The sequence below is a fragment of the Mus pahari genome, chromosome 22, assembly GCF_900095145.1.
Source record: "Mus pahari chromosome 22, PAHARI_EIJ_v1.1, whole genome shotgun sequence".
In the NCBI taxonomy this organism is placed as follows: Eukaryota; Metazoa; Chordata; class Mammalia; order Rodentia; family Muridae; genus Mus; species Mus pahari.
In genome coordinates, this window is record NC_034611.1 from 6,891,280 (window position 1) to 6,915,913 (window position 24,634).

The following is a 24,634-nucleotide window of genomic DNA, read 5'->3' on the forward strand; positions in this document are numbered from 1 at the left end:
TTAAATTCTAAAATGCCTTTAATTTCTTTCTTCATTTCTTCCTTGCCCAAGTTTTCATTGAGTAGGGCATTGTTCAGCTTCCATGTGTATGTGGGCTTTCTGCTATTTTTGTTGTATATTGAAGACCAACCTTAGTCTGTGGTGATCTGATAGAATGCATGGGTTTATTTCAATCTTGTATCTGTTGAGGCCTGTTTTGTGGTCAATTTTTAAGAAGGTACCATGAGGTGCTGAGAAGAAGGTATATCCTTTTGTTTTAAGATGAAATGTTCCATAGATATCTGTTAAAAACATTTGGTCCATCATTTATGTTAGTTTTACTGTGTCTCTTTAAATTCTGTTTCAAAGATCTGTCCAATGATGAGAATGTGGTGTTGAAGTCGACCACTATTATTTTGTGAGGTGCAATGTGTGCACTGAGCTTCAGTAAAGTTTCATTTATGAATGTGGATGCCCTTGCATTTGGAGCATAGATATCCAGAATTGAGAGTTCTTCTTGGTAGTTTTTCTTTTGATGAATATGAAGTATCCTTCCTTATCTTATTGATAACTTTTGATTGAAAGTAGGTTTTATTCAATATTAGAATGGCTACTTCTGCTTGTTTGTTGGGACTATTTGCTTGGAAAGTTGTTTTCCAGCCCTTTACTCTGAGGTAGTGTCTGTCATTGACAATGATGTGTATTTCCTGTATGCAGCAAAATGCTAGGTCCTGTTTACATATCCAGTCTGTTAGTCTATGTCTTTTTATTGGGGAATTGAGTCCATTGATGTTAAGAGATATTAAGGAATAGTGATTGTTGCTTCCTGTTATTTTTGTTGTTAGAGATGGAATTATATTTGTGTGGCTATCTTCTTTTTGGTTTGAAAGATTACTTTCTTGCTTTTTCTAGGGTGTAGTTTCCCTCCTTGTGTTGGAATTTTCCATCTGTTATCCTTTGTAGGACTGGATTTGTGGAAATATATTGTGTAAATGTGGTTGTCTCAAGGAATATCTTGGTTTCTACATCTATGGTAGTTGAGAGTTTTGCTAGGTATAATAGTTTGTGCTGGCATTTGTATTCTCTTAGGATCTATATGACAACTGCCTAGGATCTTCTAGCTTTCATAGTCTCTGGTGAGAATTCTGGTGTAGTTCTGATAGGTCTGCCTTTATATGACTTTTTTCCCTTACTGCTTTTAATATTTTTTGTTTTGAGCATTTGGTATTTTGACTATTATGTGATGGGAGGAATTTCTTCTCTGGTCCAGTTCTGTAGGCTTCTTGTATGTTTATGGGCATCTTATTCTTTAGGTTAGGGAAGTTTTCTATAATTTTGTTAAAGATATTTACTGGCCCTTTAAGTTGGGACTCTTTACTCTCTTCTATACCTATTATTGGTAGGTTTGGTCTTCTCATTGTGTCCTGGATTTCCTGAATGTTTTGGGTTAAGAGTTTTTTTGCATTTTGTATTTTCTTTGACTGTTATGTCAATGTTTTCTATGGCATCTTCTGCATCTGAGATTCTCTCTTCTTTCTCTTGTATTCTGTTGGTGATTCTTGTGTCTATGACTCCTGATCTCTTTCCTAGGTTTCCTATCTCCAGAGTTGTCTCCCTTTGTGATTTCTTTATTGATTCTATTTCTGTCTTTAGATCCTGAATGGTTTTGCTTAATTTCTTCATCTGTTTGGTTGTGTTTTCCTATAATTCTTTAAAGGATTTTTGTGTTTCCTCTTTAAGGGCTGCTAGCTATTTATGTATGTTCTCCTGTATTTCTTTAAGGGAGTTATTTATGGCCTTCTTAAAGTCCTCTATCATCATCATGAGATGTGTTTTTTAATCAGATTCTTGCTTTTCTGGTGTGTTGGGGTATTCAGGGCTCACTGTGGTGAAAAACTGGGTTCTAATGATACAAAGTAGCCTTGGATTCTGTTGCTTATGTTCTTGCCCTTGCCTCTCACCATCTGGATATCTCTGGTGTTAGCTGGTCTTGCTGTCTCTGACTGTGGCTTGTCCCTCCTGCAAGCTTGTGTGTCAGTACTCCTCCTGGGAGACCTGTTCTCTCCAGGATGAATTTGGTTTTGAAGAGCTGTAGCACAAGGTCAGTTCCATGGTGCAGACAGAAACCTGAAGGATCCTGTCCCAGGCTGTTCCTTGGTTCCTGTGTCCTGGTGACCCTGGGCTGGTCCCCCTTGGGCCAGAAATTTAAGAAGAAGTGGTGGTGTTACCTGTGCTCACAGGTATGCCAGCATTCCTGGGAGTTCAGCTCTCTCCTGGTAGTATTTGGGTATGGCACGCTGTGTCACAGGATCAGTTCTTGGCACAGACAGAAACCGGAAGGATCCTGTCCCAGGCTGCTCCTCGGTTCCTGTGTCCTGAGGTCTCCGGGCAGGTCCCTAGGAGCAGAAGTGGTAATCTTACCTGTGCTCACAGGTGTGCCAGTGCTCCTGGGAGACCAGCCCTCTTCCGGTGATATTTGGGCATGGAGCACAGTGGCACAGGATCAGCTCTGAGTGCAGATGGAAGCTTGGGGATTTTTTTCTTAAAGAATGATATACAAACACAAGATTATAAGAACATACTTATATGACACTTGCCTATCAAGAGATTACAACTTCTTTGTAAAATGTTAGCTCCTTCAATTCCCACAGTTCCCAGGCAGGTTGAAAAATAACATGTTATGTTTTGTATGATAGGATTTCTGTCATTTTCTATTAGAGAACATGAGTCACCATTTGTGCTCAGTCATTTTATGTCAATTTGACACAAGTTAGAGTCATCCGAGAGAAGGGATCCTTGATTAAGAAAATGCCTCCATAAGATATAGCCATAGGCAAATCAATAGGGCATTTTCATAACTGGTGATCGATGAGGAAGGTTCCAACCCATTTTGGATGTGCTATCCCTGGACTGTGAGTTCTGAGTTCTGTAAGAAAGCAGACTGAGTAAGCCCTAGGGAAGCAAGCCAGCAAGCAGCACCTCTCTATGGCTTCTGCAACTGCTCCTGCCTCCAGGTTTCTACCCTGTTTGAATTCTTGTCTTGACTTCCTTTCATGATGAACTGTGATATGGAAGTATAAGGCAAATAAAACCTTTGCTCCCCAAGTTACTTAGGTATGTAACAATCCCTTGCTAATCCTCAACATAAAAAAATTGTAAATGTTATACAATTTAAAAAAAAAAAACTTACTTCTGCTTCCTACCTGGTCATCCACCCACAGGCAACTTAAGTCTATAGTTTTCTACAGGTTATTGCATATAAATTCAAGAAGATAAATAGATATGATATAGTACCTATATATTTGTGTCTGATTATACATATATTTATTATATCTATATACTTATATATGTTTATAGACATAGATTTCTCTTTTTTCATAATTTACGATTAATTATACTCAGTTTCACTGCTTCTTCCTTCACTTGGTAGTCATTCAACAGCAAAACATAAAAAGCTTCCTTATTCTTTTTTAATAGTTGTGCAGTTTTACAGTGTATGGATATACCAACATTTTTCTTTTTTCTTTTTCCTTTTTTTAATGGTTTTTCAAGACAGGGTTTCTCTGTTTAGCCCTGGCTGTCCTAGAACTCACCCTGTAGACCAGGATGGCCTCGAACTCAGAAATTGGTCTGCTTCTGCCTCCCAAGTGATGGGATTAAAGGTGTGTGCCACCACTGTCCGGACCAACATTTCTTCAATTAGCTTCTAATTATGTTCAGTTCTATCAACACCGAAGAGTCTAAACAGTGCATTTTAGTTCCCTACATTATCATCTGGTGACTGCTGGCAAAACTGGGAAACAAGATAAATAAAGATGCATAAAATATTATTTTATATCTTACTTAAAACTACATATTTAAGCCAGGCATAGTAGTGCATGCACTCAATTCTAGCGGTGAGGGGGAGAATTGGGTGGATCCCTGTGAATTCAAGGCCAGCTTGTTCTACTGAGAAAACTCTAGAACCCAGTCTCAAAATTATTGTTAAGAATCTATCTCTAACAAGAATAAGCATTTCAAGGCAGTGTGAGTTGGTATTTGGGATTATTGCAAGTTGAACTAAAAAGAGGAATTAGTCGGAAGTGTAAACTTGTTTGATGAGTGAGCACAGCCAAGTCCACTACACCTTATTTATATTGCATTTATAAAGGTACCATGGAAACATCTCATATCTCATAGGAGGAATTGTACTCACCTCTAAGTTATTTTTCAGAGATCTGTGATGGTGGTCTCCATTTTAAAATTTTTAGGAAATGCTCAGGATTTTACTATGCACAGGAATGTGCATGTATGCCCTGTAGCCCTTCTGATCCCTGTGGAATGTGGTGTTTTGACAGCATGTGACAGAGTAGATAATTATTCTTTTTATAAACACAATGTTTCATACATTAATCTCAGCATGAGTACTTATGTAAAAAAGTATTCATGTCCTTTCTTGAAAATGTCTATCTTACTTTCTGTGGTTATGTTAAGCCAAACTGGAATGACTGGGCCATGTCTCCACATTCCAAACATCACTGGGCTTGTTCAGGAAGCATATGAAGAAACTGTGAGAAAACACATCTATTGTGGCTTCCATGGGAAGGAGCAAAGAGGTGGGGTAAGCAGCTTCCAACTGACTGGCTTGAGTTATGTTAGCAGCTGGGAATTAGAAGCTGTCCCTGGCTGTCTGAGAGTTGGAAGGCAGTGGGGGAAGAATTAGGATCCATTTCAAATCTTGAGTGTGAGAACCCACTATAACGGGTTGTGAAGGTGTACTGTAAGTTGACTGGCTTATACTTGAAAAGTATGCCACAAGTGGGCCACCTCCTGAACTGAGGGTATATGACAACTGAAGCAGAAGGCCAGAGTAAATGCCTCAAGCATCTCATGCAGCCCATCTTGACAGGGTGTGTCCAGCATGTATAGATGGAGGCATATGTAACAATAGGAGGTACACCAATGAAAGAGACAAGTCTGAGGCTACAGTGCAGTTGCTTTTACTTAATACTGCTAGCTCTTTGCTTTGTGCTATAATCACTGTGGCATATCCCAATTCTTAGTAGTTTTACACATAGTTGTATTTGTATATGCAGTCATATGTATATATAATAGCATTTTTATATATAATAAGCTTTTAGTCAAAGCCTAGGAGCATAAAGTATATCAATGTTAAAATACCCCAGGTTACAGACTGGAGATGGTTCAACAGTCAACAGCATGTTCCAGAAGACAGTAGTTCACACTCTGCTCATCAAAGCCTGCAATTCTTGTATTCTAAAGGGATGAGAAATTATTGAAAAGGGTACAGTTCCAAAGAGGTTAGCCTAGAATGTGTTACAGCTCTGGAACAATTGACAACTTAAAGGACTTCATGACGAAGAGTGAAGTGGCCATGATTCAAAATATCTCAAAGGTGCAGGAAGAGTCCCATGTGCTGAGTCAGGTTACAGTGAGCCCAGATTACTACCTGAGCCTCACAAGCAAACAAAAATCTTCTGTGCAAAGGGCACCAAGGGACACTAGACCCCAAAGGCCAAGCATCAATGAATAACACAGAATTAGACCTCAAAGTGCATCTATAAATAACTTTTTAAAATGTAACACAAAGTCCACATGTAATCAAAATGGTCAGATGCACAGGCAATAAAATAGCACTAATGAGTCAGAACAAAGGAAAAAAAGCAGATCTATAAAGAGTTTGTAGCCTTATTCAACAATCATGCTCACTGAACATCTAGAGACAGAAAACCCAGACTTTCAGAATTGCAACAAGAAACCAAAACCTACATAAAACGATTGCATAATGGAAAACAAAAAAATTAAAACATAGAACTGAAAAATAGAGTATATGAAATTAAAAACCCAGTAGACAGGTTTAAGAGCACATTTGACACAGCTAAAGGGAGAACTGAGAAAATGAGGACAAATGCAATATTCAGAGATAGGTATGACTCAACCAAAAGATAAAAGTATAAAGTACAAGGGAAGATTATATAGAATAAGGTAGAAAAGACCAGTTATGGATACTGATTTATTGATTTATTTAATGGTTTACTTAACACACTGTTTGCTCCACTGTCTAAGAATGCCACCAGCTGGTAAGTAAGCCCAGAGTATGGGAACTTGTTGGAAACCTTCCATATTTAAACTACAACAACAATATTTGATATAGAGACACAAACACATTCCCCATAAGATATTTAATATAATTACAAAAATTATAAGTTCCGTTGTAGAAATCGGATGTAATGCTACTCAAGTGACCAAGGATAACAACAGCAGAAACTAGATAGTTCAACTGTAGTATAAGCATTTTGAAGGTACAATGTCACATCAGTTTCTTTCTTTTTTCAGTTTATGTATCTGAGTATTTGGTTGCATGAGTTTATGTGCATGTGCACTCAGATGCCCACAGAGAGCAAAGGGTGTCAGATCCCCTGGAACTGGAGTTAGAGGAAGCTGTGAACCAACTGATATGGGAACCAAACCTGGGTTCTCTGCAAGAGTAATAGGTGCCCTTAACTGCTGAGCCCCACAATGTCACTTCTGTAATATATTCAGAAAAAATATGTGCTTAATCAGAATCCAATCATAAGTAAATATTAGTCCAACACTGTTTAATTAAAAATAAGTGAACTATACTCTCCTAAAATAACAAGGACACAAAATGACAAAGACAGATTGAGAAAGACAGATTGATTTCTAAAAGAAATCAGAAATATCATCTAAATGAAATTATAATACTATAGTAAGATTTGTAGGTTCTACTAATGTATAGGCATTATTCTGGATTTCCATAACTGTATTTGATTATATAAGATAACACATCCTTGATTTTAGAAAATATAAAGGATTATAATTTTCCAGAACAACCACTTCTAGAATATGAGGATCAGCTGCAAAGTTCTATGAGACAGTCAAAAGAGAAGCAGACAGATCTAAGATTACAAAGAATGTAATTTAGCAGGGGACTTTCCTACCATACCATGTTTCTATGAAAAAGCAAGAACAGATGGATCCCCATAATTTGCCTCAGAAGGAGGAACATATTTTGGGGTATAGGAAAAAGTAATTTCATCCCAGCTGTCAGGCATCTGGTTTATCTTAAGTTAATATCAAAGAGTTGCTCACAACCCATGTCAGGGTTCAGTTACAAAGCCCACACACCACTTTCTTTTTCTACTGTTTTGTGGAAAACTAGAAGAAAAGGCGTTTATACTTGCTATGGACAATCATAGAAGGTACAACTCAAGGCTATAGTCATGTAAATCTGAATCCATATATTAGTCCATTAAGTGTCATGTCTGCAACTTAAATTTCCAGAATATATTTAAAAGAAAGAAGAAATCCACAGCAAAATTTAGTGCAATTGTAAAAACCAAACACCAAAACTATAAAGATGTGGTCAGACCTATCAGAAAGTTCATCAGCAAGAATCCCAAAAGAAATACTGAAGCAGAGGCTTCCAAATTAATGCAGAGGAAAAATATAACAAAAGAAGTCAGAAGCTCAAAATGGGAGGAGACCTGTGGCTGAGCATTAAGGAGTAGGTGAGACAGAAAATACTGGCTATGTGACCAGACTTCTAAAAGATACACAAAGTGACTGCTTTAAAAATCAGGAGAACTGCTGGGCCTTTAATCCTACCACTCTGGAGGCAGAGGCAGGCAGATCTCTGAGTTTGAGGTCAGCCTGGTCTATATAGTGAGTTACAAGAAGGCCGGGGGCTACATATAGTAAGACTGTGTGTCAAAAAAAAAAAAAATCAACAAAAGCTTTTCTGCTCAGGTTTTGTTTCTTGACCTGAGCGGATGTGACTACATGGAGTTTTATTTTGTGATTTTTCATGGTCCTTCAACCCCTTGAAAGAGCTCACAAGGCTAGACAGATTAGAGACAACTAAGCTTTTCAAATGAGCTTTTCTATTCCCCCAGAATAGAGCTTGTCCTGCTGTGCCTAGCAGTGCATTCAGAAGTCTACAGGTTGTGCCCCTCCACTCTGGCTCTTTACTTTGGTATTAAATGTCAGGCTATATTCCTTCCTCCTCCATGTCATAACCTATAAGACTTGAGAGCCTCTCTCCATGAGATTTGGTGTTCACTAGTAGATGGTTATTTCTTTGACACAAAGTTCTTTTAAACAGAAGGTGTCATGCTTCTAGAACCAATTGTTTCATGAAAGTTTCTTTAAGGAATGAATTGATTTACAGGAATTCTGAAAAATCTAAGGTATGAGGCACTACAGAACTGCCCTGATACTTTATACAGAGGTTCCCTGAGCAAGTCTGAGTGTCCCAGCATTGAACTTCAATATAATCCCAGTTTCTTTTATCCACCCTTCAGGGTCTTAATAAATAATTAATCACAACACTTTGGACTGACCCAAAACATAAATTTTAAAAATAAGAAATAATATCCTGACTTAGTCGACTGCTCTGGATCTAGTTAGAGATTGATTTTCTATTTTGAGTTGCCTATTCTTTATTTCTCTGTATTCAATCAGAGCTACTTAATAAGTATTGTTGAAATTAAAAGAAAAAGAAGTCATGAATTTGAAAGAGAGAACAGAGGAATTTATGGGAGGGTTAGGGTGGAAGAAAGGAAAGGGGTAAATGATATGATTATAATAAAAAAATTAAGTATTCTTTAAGTAAGCACTGAAGAAAGGGTAGGAACATAATTCCTGTCATGAGATCAGGATCGAGTCCATATTTAACACTCAAGTTACCTTTTGCTCTCCGTACATGATTCCTACTCTGTATTTACCTCACTTGAATATGAATCTAGTAGAATTGCCTTTCTTTAGATTTAGGTCCTTAGAATGTCTGTAATAGAGAAACTGTGTCTAAACTAATGGTCTTGAGGCCTTTCAACAGTTTCCTTCATTAAGTTACTGCAAGTCAAAGTTAACCGTGACCAATGGGTCACAACTCCCCTGTTCTTGGGTAAGTGATTTGATATCTTGGTGGGAGAGAGATTAGGATAATCGATTTCTTTCTTTTTTTTTTTTTTTTTAAAGATTTATTTATTTAATATATGTAAGTACACTGTAGCTGTCTTCAGACACACCAGAAGGGGGTGTCAGGTCTCATCGATGGTTGTGAGCCACCATGTGGTTGCTGGGATTTGAACTCAAGACCTTCGGAAGAGCAGTCAGTGCTCTTAACCATTGAGCAATCTCTCCAGCCCAGGATAATCGATTTCTATAACATCTTCTTGTACTCTGAGGGACATGAACATGCTGTAAAGGGTGTCCCACAGTCCAACAGCTGCCTGTCTGTGTATCAGTCCTACAAGCATTGTGGAATGGGGGGTGAAGGGGACAGGGTGTCTGTCTTTGCACCCATGGGCATGGGCTCACATGCACACGTGCATCCGCACACACCACAGAGCTCCCTTCTCTTTTCTTTCTTCCTATCCTCGGCCTTTGTTCTGAGCAGCTCTCTGGGCTAATGGAGAAGGAGAACAACCTTTTAAAAGAATCCATATCCTTAATGCCCACATAACCTTCAGGCAAAAAACTCCCTGTTACTATGATCCTTTATTTAAAGTTTTGAAATCCAACCTCAACATGGCTTGTATATTCTAAATAAAAAGGGGATCAGAAACTTTCTGTAAAGGGCCAATAAGTAAATATCTTAGGTTTAAGGGCCATATGGTTTCTATCTTAACTACTCAGTTCTGACACTGAAACCACAAGCAGTCATAAGCATTATTTAAACAAATGAGCATAGCTGTGTTCCTATAAAACTTTATTTATGAATGCTTAGAGAGGCTTTTTGTAACTATTTAAAAATATAGAAACCATTTTTAGCTTGGAGCCATATAAAACAGGCAGGGGCAGGTTCAGCCCCGGGTTGAACACTGATTGAAGGAACAAAGTCCACTGAAGAATGTTTACAATTACGAATTATTAAAGGTTATTCAATTTCTATGTTGTGCTGGGGGATTATGTTTAGTTATAGCTTTCATAATCATTGGGACCATCTGCATTTTAAATATTGATTGTGTTTATAATGCTTAGCAGAATCTGACATTAAGAATTTGGCAGATTATATTGGGATTCCAATGTAAAATGAATGATCATAGTTTTGGAGTTTTAACTTAAAAAATAGCAGTTATTTTACACTCCTAAATCTTAACAGAATAGCTAAAAGGCCTTGAGAGTTTCTACATTTATAAGTATTATTTATGTACTAAAAAATTGCAAGGAAAGCTTCATTTCGTTCAAGAGGTAAATTTTCCTGATCAAGCATTTGGAATAAAGAATATTGAGAAAATGACTATAAAATGTTTAAATGAATGTGATAACCTAATAACTGATAACTTCATAATATTTGTTCCGTGTAGCTTTATTCAAACTATAATCAGAGATCAAGGAGGAACTGAATATGGTATTCGCACCTACAATCCTAGGACTTGGCGAATGAGGCAGAAAGATAATGACTTTAATGGCAACCTGAGCAATAGTGAGCTGTAGGCTAGCTTGCCGCAAGCAGCACCCCGTGTCTAGGGGAAATGGAGAGATGATTCGGGGATTCAAAGTCCTTACTGCTCTGGCAGAGGACTCTGGTTCAGTTCCTAGCACCCATATCAGACAGACAGTCCACAACTGCCTGTAACTTCAGCTCCTAGGGAACTGATGTCTTCCTATGACCTCTGTGGGCATTTGCCTGCTTATGACACATATGAATTCAGGCAGGGACACATAAAAACACATATTTAAAAAGACCATCTCAAAAGGAAAAGCAGAGGAAGACAAAATTCTTGCTTTAGAGACTTGTCAATGAATGTACAAGATTTATAACCAAAGCTTAAAAGTAAATGAGACATTTTAAAGTATGTACAATTTTCAATTATGTAAATCATAATTCTTATCATGTTCTTAATTATGTAAATGATATTTTAATCATTGCTAAATTGATGTTTTGTAAAAACTCGGGTAACTGGAACTAATCATTTTTGGGTAAAACCTTCTTGAGCTCATTCTAAGGTGGACACATAAGAAATGCCGTGGTGAGAACCAGTGAGACCAGGCCACCTGTGATTTGGCATTTAATCAGATGGTGACCATGATGCTGCATTGATACAATTTCTCTGTATGACAAATCTTCTTAATTTAAATATTTTCTTTATTCTTTAGAATTTCATTTATGTATACAATGAAATATGATCCTATCCACACCTTCCTTCCCCTCTAGCAACCCTCCCATTCCTCACCAACCTATATTCTTCCAACTTCATGTCATCTTTTTGTTTTGTTCTGTTTTGTTTTTAAACCACCCAGTAGGTTCAATTACTGTCAGTCATGTGTGCTTGGGTGTGGGGGCCATCCTCTAGAGCAAGGGAAGCCAACCAGTGGCCACACCCTCAAAAAAGAATGAGTCTTCCTAACTCACAGCTATCACTACCAGTGGCTCTTTATTATGGGGTGAGGCCTAGAAATCACCCCCATCTATGCTGGAAAGTTTCCTGGCTTGATCTTCTGCCCATTTTTTTATGGGTAACCATGGGCGCTACGACAGGGTCTTTATCCTAACCAGTAGTCAAACCAACCCAAAGCACCAAGAATGCCCCAAAAGTCATGGTAAGGGAGGCAGGTGATGTTGCCTTGGACTCTTCCAAAGCTGAGGGATTCACATGATAGATTTTAGATCATTATCAACATATCTAACTAATAACTGATGCATGTTAATGTTTGTTCCTTGAGAAATATCCTTCAGATGTCAATGCAGAACAGAAAGTGATGCCCATCAAAACCTGATCAGCTTAATATTGTGTCTTTACTTAATTTTTGTGTGTGTGTGATTGCTAGGGATAGACCCAGAGCCTAATACATGCGATCACTCAGACACTAAACTATATTCCTGGCTACCCATATACTTTAAAATAGAGGTCAGCACGCAACCATCTGGGATATTTGGCCTGCCACCTGTTTCTGTACAGTCTTCTGTACAGTTTTTATGCTTCTAATAGTTCTTTAAAAAGCAATACTGACAATTATAACGTGAAAATTATAAGCAGTCTGAATATCAGGTTCCATAAAGAAGCTTTATTGGCACTCAGATAGTGATACCCGTTGTCGTTTTGTCTGTGACTGCTTTCATAGCATTGAATAGTTCCACCAGAGAAGACCAGATAGACCACAAAACACTTACTATTGGTCCTATATAAAGAGAGCCTGCCAACCCCTGATCTAAGAGAATGACTTTATCATATCAAGTGACATGATGCTGTAAGGAAATCCAAATGTTCCCTGAAGGGACTTTATAGTTGATAAGTTGACAATAGACAGGTTAACAGAAAAGCAGTAGCAAATGTACTTGCTCATAATTTGTGGTGACACAGGAAACTTCTGGTAAACAAAACAAAACAAAACAAACCAGGATTAATGACTCATTTTTATGCTTAGACTACTTGAAACCTGGTTAGCCATGCAGAAATGTGACTATGCAAAAAGGATGTGATCCCCAGACGTAATAGAGGATGAGACCCAGCAAGGTTGTGTGCTCATATTTGTCTTGGCCTCTGTGCAGCATTCTGACCTTCTAGATACAGGGCAAAGCTCTACTTGAATTGAGGGTCATGTGATCTGCACACAAGCAAGATTGGCCAAAGAATGGCTTTGGAGCCACTTCATCCAGGAAAGCAGGGAATGTTAGAGTACTGGTTTTGTATTGTGACTAGCTTTAGGAACATAGGTCTAGCTTCTAAACCATTAAACAAGAAACTCTAGACTTACTGACTTGTCTTAGTGAGTATAAGAGGTGAGAGAAGAAAAAAGGCCATAAGGTTTTCCCTTAAGGTCTTTACTTTGGGATTTCACTTTGTTGAGCCCCACAGTGTACCAGGTGAGCATGCCGTGCCTATTGCCTATTTCTAACACCACATGATCTGAGGTGAGCTATAGTCAGAGGTCTGAGGTTGGGATACACTCTAGGGTTCTAAGCACTCAGCCTGGCACCTGAGCACAGCTCATTTGGATTATTTGGAGTTACTGTGTAGAAGAACTCTTTTTATTATTAGGAAGCATCTTGTAGCTTCTCTGTAGCTTTTCTTCTTTCTCTTGAGACTGGTGTCTCACGTCACATCAGCCTTCCCTCCATCCCTTAATATTCTTTCATCTTTGAAAGGCTGTGCATATATGAGGAAAATTGGCATATGTTTAGTTCAGGATTAAATGGGATTAAGGGAAGTCCCATTTGGAAGACTCTTACTTTGAGTTAAATGGGGTTGTGTGTCTATATGACTCTGAGTTATCTGTAGGAATGACAAGTACTTATTCCACCCACCTTGCTAACACAATAGCTCTATAACAAGAGCAAGAAATCCACAATGCTATAAGAATGTGCCACATAGCACCCAGTAACAGAAAAACTGTCCAAGAAACGAGTTAAAATTTATGAAAAGGTTATTTGTATCATTTGTAGATATATAGAAGCACAAAACTTATATATACACATATAATTGTAAGCAAAAGCTTTATTTCTCTTGCTTTGTTAGACATATACTGTCAAGAATGTTCTTGATAGTAAAAGATGTACTTATGAATATGTCATATATATTTTATGGAGATAATTCCATATGAAATCTTTATGTTTTATGTATGTGTGTCATTTAGGGATCAGCATGTGGTACTTGCACAAGCATTTCAGTATATCTGTGTGAGAGATCACGTTTTATGAATCCCATTATATCCTATCAAAGTTGGATGTTCACCTAGCACATCTTACCAGATTAACTTAGGTCATTCCATGAGAAATGCTTTGTTAAACTGCCACTGACTGTACTGTTCTGAAGAATGAAAAGTCTCCTGTCTTTCACTATTATCAGTAGTTGGTCTAGAGTAGTGGTTTGATTATACAACTACAGGACTCAGTACAGAGTAACAGCATTGGTTGGTTGGTTGGTTGGTTGGTTGGTTGGTTGGTTGGTTGGTTGGTTTGATTTGTATTTGGTTTTTTTTTTTTGGCTTTGTGTGTGTGTGTGTGTGTGTGTGTGTGTGTGTGTGTGTGTGTGTGCAGAAAGAGATTTACTTCATCTTGCAATCTCTGGTTGCAGTCCATCACTGGAAGGACATCAAGGCAGGGATTTCACACAGCTACTTAAAGCTCATCCATAGTTCAGAGCAGAAAGAAGGAAATGCACAGACTTGCTTGTTCATGCTTCCTTATGCTCAGCTTGATTTCTCCTCGTATGCAGATCAGGATCACCTGCCTTGGGAACAAAGCTACCCACAGTCAGCTGTGTCTTCTCACATCAATCAAGAAAAATCCCCACAAACATGTCCACAGGCCAACCCAACGTAGACAATCCTTTATTAAGACTCTCTTCCCAGATGATTACATTTTATGTCAGGTTGACAAGTAAAACTAACCATCACACTATGAGTGGCTCATGCAGAATCCAGTAGCTCCATCTTCCCCTAGTCAGCATCTCTATTGGTAATGCTAAGCCACTCTCACTAGCTGGTTTGCAGTTAACTCAGAGAAGGGCACTCTTGACCATACTTTCTTACTGTTTTTCTCTTTTAATCTAAACAATTTTTTATATTTTGCAATTTCTTTTAAGTTAATGTACAATTACATCATTTCCTCCTTCCAGTCCCTCCCATATTTCCCCTCACTCCCTCTCATATTTATGACCTCTTTCATTGATCATTAGTATTACACATACACGTGCATGTATGTATATATGCATCTTTATATGTGACTATATAACATAAATAACAACCTGACAAGTCCATTTAGCATTGCTTGTATTATATAATTTCAGGGATGGCTACTAGGTATAAAATAAACAACAATATGCTAACTCTCCATCTCATTGTCTGTAGATCTTTGTCTAGAGGTATCATCCCATAAGATTTCCCCTTCCACATTAGTGTATACATTGGTGTTGTCATTGTTCTTTTTTTATTGGTTATTTTATTTATTTACATTTCAAATATTGTCCCTGCTTCCCAGTCTCCCCTCCACAAACCACCATCCCATTCTCCATCCCCTTTGCCTCTATGAGGGTGTGCTCCAATCCACCCACCAACTCCTGCCTCGCCACTCTAGCATCCCCCTATATTGGGACATCAAGCCTCCATAGGACCAAGTGTCTCCCCTCCCATTGATGTCAGCCAGCTAAGGGAATCCTTTGCTACATATGTAGCTGGACCCATGGACCCATCCCACTGCTACATATTCATTTTCCCGACTCTCTGGGTTTCTCTCCTGTCTTTTCCCATACCTGATCCTGGCCCCCTTTTATTTGCTCCCACTAATCTCTCCCTCCAAGATTCCTCCCTCCTGCTACCTCCCATGATTATTTTGTTCCCCCTTCTAAGTAGGATTGAAGCATCCACAATTTGGTCTTCCTTCTTGTTAAGCTTCATATGGGCTGGGAGTTGTATCATGGGTATTCTTAGCTTTGGGGCTAATGTCCACTTATCAGTGAATGCATAGGGTAACCTCACTCAGGATGAAATTTTCTAGTTCCATATATTTCCCTGTGAATTCATGGAGTCATTGTTTCTAATAGCTGAGTAGTACTCTACTGTATAAATGTACCACAGTTTCTGTATCCATTCTTCTATTGAGGGACATCCGAGATGTTTCCAGCTCCTGGCTATTATAAATAAGGCTGCTGTAGGAGGCCAAGGCCCTTCCCCCTGGGCTACCCAAAGCCGCACCTTAAAAGATGGCACCTGTTGGATATGGAGCTTGTGGTAAACAGGGTGTGCTCTGCCTTCAGTTTTGTTAAATTTTAAAGTCTTTAATTTCTTTATTTCTTCCCTGGTCAAGTTATCATTGAGTAGAGAGTTGTTCAGCTTCCATGTGTATGTGGGATTTCTGTTGTTTTTGTTGTTATTAAAAACCAGCCTTAGTCTGTGGTTATCTGATAGGCTGCATAAGATTATTTCAATCTACTTGTATCAGTTGAGGCTTTTTTTGTGTCTGATTATATGGTTAGTTTTGAAGATAATGTGATGTGCTGAGAAGAAGGTATATTCTTTTGCTTTAGGATGAAATGTTCTATAAATATCTGTTAGATCCATTTGGTTCATAACTTCTGTTAGTTTCACTGTGTCTCTGTTTAGTTTCTGTTTCAATGATCTGTCCATTCATGAGAAAAAAAAAAAAGTCTTCGACTATTATTGCTTGAGGTTCAATGTGTTCTTTGAACTTTAGTAGTGTTTCTTTTACAAATGTGGGTGCTCTTGCATTTGGGCATAGATGTTCAGAATTGAGATTACATCTTGTTGGGTTTTCCTTTGATGAGTATGAAGTGACCCTCCCCATCTTTTTTGATAGCTTTCGGTTAAAAGTCTACTTTATTGAATATTAGAATGGCTAGTTCAACTTGTTTCTTGAGACCATTTGCTTGGAATTTTTTTCCAGCCTTTTGCTCTGAGTTGCTGTCTGTCTTTGTCACTCAGGTGTATTTCATGTAGGCAACAAAATGCCAGGTCCTGTTTACTTATCCAGTAAGTTAGCCTGTGTCTTTTTATTGGGGAATTGAGTCCATTGATGTTGAGAGATATTAAAGACTAATGATTGTTGCCTACTGCTATTTTTGTTGTTAGAGGTGGAATTATGTTTGTGTGGTTCACTTCTTTTGAGTTTGTTTTGAGAAGTATAATTTCTTAGTTTTTGTTGGGTGTAGTTTTCCTCCTTGTGTTGGAGTTTTCCTTCAATTATCTCCTGTAGGGCTGATTTTGTGGAAAGCTATTGTTTAAATTTTGTTTTGTCATGGAATATCTTGGTTTCTCCATATACGGTAATTGAGAGTTTCACTGGGTGTAGTAGCCTGGGCTGGCATTTTTGTTCTCGTGGGATCTCTATGACATCTGTCCAAGATCTTCTGACCTTTAGAGTCTCTGTCGAGAAGTTTGGTATAATTTTGATAAGCCTAGCTTTATATATTACTTGACTTTTTTTCCCTTACTGCTGTTAATATTTTTCCTTTGTTTTGTGCATTTGATGTTTTGATTATTATGTGGCAGGAGGAATTTCTTTTCTGGTCCAATCTATTTGGTGTTCTTTAGGCTTTCGGTATGTTTATGGGTGTCTCTTTCTTTAGGTTAGGGAAGTTTTCCTCTATGATTTTGCTGAAAATGCTTACTGTCCCTTTGAGTTGGGAATCTTTGCTCTCTTGTATACATGTTATTATTAGGTTTGTCTTTTGATTGTTTCCTGAATTTCCTGGATGTTTTGGGTTAGAAGATTTTTGCACTTTGTATTTTCTTTGACTGTTGTGTCAATATCTTCTATGGTATCTTCTATACCTGAGATTCTCTCTTATATCCCTTGTATTCTGTTGGTGATGCTTGCATCCATGACTCCTGCTCTCTTTCCTAGGTTTTCCATCTCCAGGATTGTCTCCCTTTGTGATTTCTTTAATGTTTCTAGTTCCATTTTTAGATCCTGGATGGTTTTGTTCAATTTCTTCACCTGCTTGATTGTGGTTTCCTGTATTTCTTTAAGTGATTTGTGTGTTTCCTCTTTAAGGGCTTCTATCCATTTACCTGTGTTCTCCTGTATTTATTTAAGGGACTTATTTATGATCCCCTTAGGATCCTCTATCATCATCATGAGATGAGATTTTTAGATCAGAATCTTGATTTTCAAATGTGTTAGGGTATCCAGGGCTTGCAGTGGTAGAACTGTGTTCTGATATTACCAATTCATTCCTATTGCTTATGATTTTGCACTTGCCTCTTGCCATCTGGTTATCTCTAATGTTAATTGGTCTTGCTGTCTATGTCCCTCCTGTGAACCTGGTTATGTTGGGTCTCCTTGGGTCAGGCTGTCACTGAGTATGGGAGGGGGTCTGGAGCACTTGATCTGTGACCCTAGCTGAATCAGAACTCATAGAAACAAACTGTCTCTGGGTGTGGGTGTGGGCAGAGGTGGAGTGTAGAGCACAGGACCTGCTCCAGGGTGCAGGTGTGAACCAGAAAGGTCTGTTTTTTCTTATTAGGCAGCCATAGTATTGATATATCTTGGATCTTGCTTCCCTATCATTTCTAGAAGACACAACTTCAAAGCAGATTTCCAGTTCCTCTGACTCATAAAATATTTCTGCCACCTCTTCCATGATGTTTCCTGAACCTTAGGTATGGCATTGTGTTGTAGATGTGTTGGTTTTACTGTGTAACTCCTACCCATGACTATGTCCAATTTAGATAGATAAAAAGGTTAAGAAGAAATTAGGAGTTCTGAGAAATCTCTGGGGACTACATATCCAAATGGTTTTTAAAGTAATGAAGTTTTAAAAATGAAAAGAAGTTTTGGAACCCAGAGTGAAAAATTAAAATTTAAGGTTTCAAAGGTAGTGCTCTCTTTGGCAGCCCATATACTAAAATTGGAAAGGTACAGAGAAGATTAGCATGGTCCCTGAGCAAGGATGACATGCAAATTCATGAGACGTTCCATATTTTTTCTCAATGTATTTGGAATTATCAATGAACCAACTGCTGTTGCTATTGGTTATGGCTTAGATAAGAAGGTCGGAGCTGAAAGGAATGTGCTGATTTTTTGACTTGGGAGGTGGCACTTTTGATGTGTCAATCCTCACTATTGAGGATCAAATTTTTGAAGTCAAATCAATAACTGGAGACACCCACTTGTGTAGAGAAGATTTTGACAAGCAAGGTCAACCATTTCATTGATGAGTTTAAGTGAAAGCACAAGAAGACATCAGTGACAACAAGAGGGCTGTCTGGCATCTTCACACTGCCTGTGAGTGGGCCAAGTGCACCCTCTCCTCCAGCACCCAAGCCAGTATTGAGATTGAGTCTCTCTCTGTGTGAGGTAATTGTATTCTATAACTCCATTACCCAGGTTTAATTTAAGGAATTGAATGCTGACCTATTCCATGGTACACTGGACCCTGTAGAGAAGGTCCTTTGAGATGCTAAACTAGACAAGTCACAGGTTCATGATATTGTCTTGGTGGATGGTTCTACCAGAATCCCCAAGATTCAGAAACTTCTGTGAGACTTCTTCAATGGAAAAGAATCGAATAAGAGCATTAACCCTGATGAAGCTATTGCCTATAGTGCAGCTGTGCAGGCAGCCATTCTATCTAGAGACGTCTAAGAATGTTCAGGATTTGCTGCTCTTGGATGTCACTCCTCTTTCCCTTGGTATTGAAACTGCTAGTGGAGTCATGACGGTCCTCATCAAGTGCAATACCACCATTCCCACCAAGCAGACACAGATTTTCATCACCAGCCATATGTACTCATTCAGGTATATGAAGGTGAAAGGGCCATGACCAAGGACAACAACCTGCTCAGAAAGTTTGAGCTCACAGGCATACCTCTAGCACCTTGTGGGGTTCCTCAGATTGAGGTTACTTTTGACATTCATACCAATGGCATCCTCAATGTTTCTGCTGTAGATAAGAGCACAGGAAAGAAGAACAAGATTGTTATCACTAAGGACAAAGGCCACTTGAGTAAGGAGTATATTGAGGGCATGGTCTAAGAGGCTAAGTACAAAGCTGAGGATGAGAAGCAGAGAGATAAGGTCTGGTGCAAGAATTTACTGGAGTCTTATGCCTTCAACATGAAAGCAACTGTTGAAGGTGAGAAACTTCAAGGCAAGATCAATGATGAGGTCAAGCAGAAGATTCTTGACAAGTGCAATGAAATCATCAGCTGGTTGGATAAGAACCAGACTGCAGAGAAGGGAGAGTTTGAGCATCAGCAGAAAGAAATGGATAAAGTCTACAACCCTATCTTTACCAAGCTGTACCAGAGTAGTGGTGGCATTCCTGGGGGAGAAGCTCCTCCATCTAGTGATGCTGCTTCAGGCCCCACCATTGAAAAGGTGGATTGTCAGTCCAAGAAGAGGGTGTAGCATTGTTCCACAGGGACCCAAAACAGGCAACATGGAATAATAAAACTATTTAAATTGACGTGCGCGCGCACACACACACACACACACACACACACACACACAAGATTTCAAAGGTAATATAAAATGTGCTTTAAGTAGATTGCTAACAGGGAATAGATATTTATCCATTTAGAGTTATAGGTAGAAGCTCAACTATCAGATGGACATTGGCAGTTTTTAGGGTGTTGCTTGCAGAGCATTTTGTCAGGGAATCATATAAAGGAAATATGCCTGAACACTCAAAATGGGGAAAGTAGAGAGTTAGGGCAGATGTGGTATATTAGAAAGCATTCTCTCTGGGGAGAGGCTCTTCTGAAAGAAATAAGCCACACCGTAGAACCAACAGTAGGGAGAGAACGAACCCCAAGTGTAGAACTTGGGAGAACTGGCAGTGTGCCCACACTCCAGGCTAGTGCTACTTACCAGAAGTACGAATGCACAAAGCCATGTGGGTATCTGAGAAAGACATGAAAAGCACGAATCAGCCAAGATCGTGGAGAAATAGAATTCTCTCTGAAAATTCAGTTTGGACTAGGCAACAGCAAAGTGGTGTTTAATTGTCATGGTGAACCTTGTTGTCCAAGTATACAGGCAGGAGACATTCTCGACATGTTGCACAAAGAACCTGGTATTTTCTGAAACCACCATCAAGAGGAAGATAAAGCATAGGGGACAAGTCAGGATCAGGAGATCTACAGGAGCATATAAACAAACTATAGTAGCTACCGTGATAAAATAACTGAGAGAAACAAGGTAAGGAATGGACATATTTTGGCTTGTGGTTTGAGAGAATACAGTGAAGCACATCACAGATGTGGCAGCATGAAAATGAAACTGTTTCTCTACATCTCTGGTTCAGGAAAAAGAATGGCTAATCAGGAAATAATCCAGAAGGGAGGCTATCCTCCAGCAACTCATTTCTTTCAGTGAAGTCCCACCTCCTAAAGATCCCACAACCTTCTATAAAACAGCTGGGGACTAATTGTTCAGGCACATAAGCCTATGGTAGACAGTAGACATTTCACTTCCAAGTATAACAAAATGAAATTACATTTTCAGAATAGAACCCCCACATAATTGGTCAATCACAAACAGTTCTTTATTCTATTCCTTTTGGGAGAATTAAGCAATGTGATAAGCACCTACCATTGATTAGAAAGTCCTCAATACCTTTTACAAAGTAACTTGTCTTTTGAGAAGCAAAAGGTGGTGTTGGTGACATGGTCTGCCTGTCTAGAAGCTGCTCTGATGTCCAGTGCTATTATGGCTTGCACCAGTCTGACACCAGATATAGACAAGGCATTTTCTTTGATTTATCATGTCAAATAGAGGTTCTTAGCCTGCTGGAGGTCTGATGGAAAGAACAAAGTTCAGAGTGAGAGTTATTTTCAGATATAAATTCACTGTACTAGGTCTGTGTGGAAGATTTTTATCACATGGTAACAGAACCATTTTTGGTTTGGTTTTCTATATTTTATTACTGTCCCTTAAGAAGGTTAATGTGATCTCACCTACAACTACATATTGAAGTTGATTCTTCAGGAGCTTATGGCATTTCTCACAATGGAGTCAAATCCTACCAAAAATACATAAAGCAGAATCATCAGGAAAGAGAACCAGCTTCTCTCTAACTGTATCCTATCTCCTCACCACTTGGCAGTATATTTCATTGCTGGTCATATAGTCTGAGATATACACTGCTACCTTTGATTCAGATGATCCAATCAAATGATATAAGCTACATGACTTAGAAGATGTAGTAGTTTTCAATTTGTCTCTCAAAAGACTCATTATTGAGTCAAATATTCCTTATGAAATTGTCTCATAAGAATTATTCATCACGGAAATACTATTACCTCTTTTGTTAATAGATGATTGTTCCAATGGATGTTTAAGCAGATGTCATCAACCTGATGGGCAGATTGTCATGCCATGAAATACTTTACATTAAAAAATGCAGAATTGTATTGGAAACTTAACTTCTGATTTAATAGCACTGACATGATAGTTAACACATAAAATGAACTTAACTGGCCCTTTAACATTAGAAAATACACTTTAGACAGGAATAGCTGTCAGAAACATGGACGTTTCTTCTAACAGACAATTGTGTGACCATTTATTTCTCAGAGGACGGCTGTAAGAAATAAATGTTCTTTTCTTTTGATTTAGCTCTTCTCCAGACCTTGGGAACTCAAACACTTAATAGAACTCTTGGTTTTACAAAAGAGTATATCCTTTTGGCACAAGTCAAAGGTATAAATTAAATAAGCTAGCATCTCAGATGTAGTCCTCATTAAGAAACACGTAACAGGTAATGACATCATCTTGATTATTAGTTTTTCAGATCTCATCGAGAGAAAAAGGGAAGTAAAAGTGCCAAAAGTAAATAAAGTAAAATAAATACTTTTTTAAACTAAAGTATTGAGAGTCAAAAATAGAGACTATGGAAGAAAATCAACTTGACCACCAGCCACTTACTCAGCAGATATTAAGCTGAACCCTAGAGCCAAAGACCAGTTCCATGGAACGGTTTCTTCTGCAATTATTTTGTCTCCCCAAGAGGTAGTAAACTTTCCTGGGGCAATCATGTCATTCTGCCAACACTGAACACCTTTCCCTGTATCAGAAAGTTAATCACTTGTGCAAGTCCACACCCCAGGAACCCCTAACTTGGGTTCTAAGAAAGATATATTTGAATTGATAGAAAGGTGCTATAAAATGGTGGCACATGCCTTTAATCCCAGCACTCGGGAGGCAGTGGCAGGCAGATTTCTGAGTTCGAGGCCAACCTGGTCTACAAAGTGAGTCCCAGGACAGCCAAGGCTACACAGAGAAACCATGTCTCGAATAAACAAAACAAAACAAAACAAAACAAAAAATGCTCTCTGCACTAAATAGCATTGGGGAAGTAAATTGCTTATGAGTTCTTCATGCCTCAAAATATAAATTAATGTTACAGCCTAAGATACTGCCTCATTTATAAGTACTAGTGGAGGTTGGATAAATGAGTTTCCAAAGACTGTAATAGAAATATATATCCATAAAGCTTTGAAAGAGAGAGACTAACTATGAAATATGTCTTTAGAGAGAAAATATGCTAGTGTTAAAATCTGGAAAGTCCTTTGATGTCCCATGTGAAATTCAAGACTTGGTCCTGGACCTTAAAACCATTAGGAGGAGGCAGAACTAAGAGATGGGACCAAGAGGAAGTCTTTCATTTATTAGAGGCATGCATTTGCCAAACCCTGGTCACTTTCTTCACTCTTCCCTGATGTTAAGTAAACGGCTTAGTTCTCCCAGTCATGGGGTTCTGCTTACACACACACACACACACACACACACACACACACACACACACACACACACAAGCAATGATGCCAACCAGTCATGGACTTAAACATGAGTCCCAAAGAACCTTCCCTTTAAAAGCTGATTTTCTCTGGGATGGTAGTGGTGCATAACTTTAATCTCAGCACTTGGGAGGCAGAGACAGGCAGATCTCTGTGAGTTTGAGGCCAATGTGGTCTACAGAGTGAGTTCCAGGACAGTGAGGGATACCCAAGGATACCTGGTCTTACAAATTAAAATTAAAAGAGAGAGAGAGAGAGAGAGAGAGAGAGAGAGAGAGAGAGAGAGAGAGAGAGAGAGAGAACAAAAACTAAAAAGTAAAGAAATAATGAAAGGTATATCCCCATCTGCCATAGTCTATTTGGACAAAGATAACAAAAGTACCACCCATTGAATGTATTGTGCAGAAATTAATTTTATTAGATAATTAACTTATATACATTTCAAATATTATCCCCTTTGCTAGTGTTCCCTCTGAAACCCCCCATCCCTTCACCCCACCTGCTGCTCACCAACCCACCCACTCATGTTTCCTGGTCCTGGCAGTTCCCTGTACTGGGGCCTAGAAACTTCATTCCTCCCATTGATGATTGACTAGGCCATCCTCTGCTATGTATGCAGCTAGAGTCATGAGTCCCACCATGTGTTTTCTTTGGTTGATGGTTTAGTCCCAGGGAGCTCTGGAAATACTGGATAGTTCATATTGTTATTCCTCCTATGAGGCTTCAAACCCCTTCAGCTCTCTGGACACTTATTCTAGCTCCTTCATTGGGGACCCTATGCTCTGTCCAATGGATGGCTGTGAGCATTCACTTCTGTATTTGTCAGGTACTGGCAAAACCTCTGAGGAGACAGCTTTATCAGGCTCCTGTCAGCAAGATTTTGTTGGCATCCACAACAGTGTCTGGTTTTGGGGGTTCTCTGTTGGATGGATCCACAGGTGGGGAAGTCTCTGAATTACGATTCCTTCAGTCTCTACTCCATACTTTCGTCTGTAACTCCTTCCATGGGTATTTTGTTCCCCCTTCTAAGAAAGATCAAAGTATCCTCACTTGGTCTTCTTTATTCTTGAGATTCATATGGTTTGTGAATGGTATCTTGGGTATTCTAAGCTTCTGGGCTAATATCCACTTAACAGTGAGTACATACCATTTGTGTTCTTTTGGGATTGGGTTACCTCACTCAGGATGATATCCTCAAGATCCATCCATTTGTCTAAGAATTTCATAAATTCATTGTTTTAAATAGCTGAATAGTACTCCATTGTGTAAATGTACCACATTTTTTTTTGTATCCATTCCTCTGTTTAGAGACACCTGGGATCTTTCCAGCTTCTGGCTATTATAAATGAGGCTGCTATGAACATAGTGGAGCATGTGTCCTTATTACATGATGCAGCATCTTCTGGGTATGTGCCCAGGAGTGGTA

The 24,634-nt window shown here is 38.7% G+C and overlaps 1 protein-coding gene, 1 non-coding gene and 1 pseudogene across 2 annotated transcripts in view; all 3 read left to right on the forward strand.

The window, feature by feature from the left end:
• Positions 1–24,634, forward strand: part of Cpa6 (carboxypeptidase A6) — a 339,381-nt gene that overhangs the window by 137,798 nt on the left and 176,949 nt on the right. The window lies entirely within an intron of this gene.
• Positions 18,285–18,391, forward strand: LOC115063010. Its single transcript, XR_003842894.1, has one exon. It is a non-coding gene; the product is annotated as a U6 spliceosomal RNA (small nuclear RNA).
• LOC110338993 lies at positions 18,357–19,816 on the forward strand (annotated as a pseudogene).